We start from the raw sequence: 1,390 nt of genomic DNA, 5'->3' as shown, positions 1-1,390 counted from the left end.
CTTGCAGCCAGCATACGGCGTCGCCGTCGCCTCTGTACAGAGGTTCTATGTCTCGGTGCGACCGGGGTGATCACTTTCACTGTCCGCTCCTTTGGAGCTTCGATGCTATCTACAACATCCGACAAAGAGCTGCTAACCCCGCAGTCTTCTTTCAGTGGATAACGTGCCACTCCAAGTGCATCTGAAGAGCCGTGCCAAAGATTCCTCGGACTCTGTCCGACCACACCATCAATGGCATGCAGCGACTGCTTCGCAACGAGAGCAGTGCTTAGTGGTTTACGTGCCACTTTACGTGCATGACGAGGACCTCGCCCTCGATACCTCAGCCCTTGGCCGAATATGTCACGCATGACATGCAGCGACTGCTTTGATACTGGAGCAGCGCTCAGTGGTTCACGTACCACTTCACGTGCATCACGGGTCCTCGCCCTCGATGCCTCGGTCTCTGGTCGACCATGTCACGCATGATATGCAGCGACTACTTCGACACTAGAGCAGCGCTCAGTAGTTCACGAACCACTTCACGTGCATCACGGTCCCTGGCCGACCATGCCACGCATGACATGCAGCGACTGCTCCGAAACTTTAGCAGCGCTCAGTGGGTTACGTGCCACTCCACGATCAGCCCGCGAGCGTGGGCAACTCAAACATTCCAATGTCCAGCACGCTGACCGTCTCAGTCCAGTGCTCTCGCCAATAGCGCTTTTGACTCCTAGCAAAGGTGGGTTCATGACTCACCAAAGCTCCACCAGGAGAAGTGCGCATAGCGCCCAAGTGTCTTTGACCTCCAATAAATCCATGGCTCATAATGTTCCAAACATGCCATTCCTAGGATGAGGTCATACTTGGAGCGTCAAGCATAATTGCGCGACACCCCGGAATCGGTGAGGATCTTCCATGGCTTCTAAGACCTTCACGGTCGTTTTTACGACCAGCAAGCCCGGCTTGCATACACGTTCCGTGTTTATGAGCACGGAGCCTATCGAGGCTGGGCGCTTGACCTATGCCTCCCTGAGGCTCAACAGAACTCAGTTCTTCCCCAGTAGGTCGCCCCGCCCCTAATGGGTGGTGTCGTTTCCCCGCGACGAGCCAGACTGGAAGGCATTGGGGCGATGGTTCGAGGAACGCTGACGAGCCTTGCGCAGGGGCAACCGTTCTGAAGGTGACAGGTGTTTTTACAGACAAAACACCGTCGTGTGTTTGTGTGCTGCACGGCAGCTCGGAGATCTGCTCCCTCGTCCTCAGCATAACTGAGATCCATGGGCACAGGCCCGCTCGACGAGCAGTTGGAGTGTGCATTCCAACCAAGTTGTGCCGACTTGGAATTGAGTTCGGCATTGCGGAGGCCTTTCATAAAGACGGTCACTGTGACCGCCTCAGGAAGGGGATG

Source organism: Plasmopara halstedii, assembly GCF_900000015.1.
Source record: "Plasmopara halstedii genome assembly, contig: Scaffold_2547, whole genome shotgun sequence".
Taxonomy (NCBI): Eukaryota; Oomycota; class Peronosporomycetes; order Peronosporales; family Peronosporaceae; genus Plasmopara; species Plasmopara halstedii.
Note: the sequence above shows the minus strand (reverse complement) of the source record.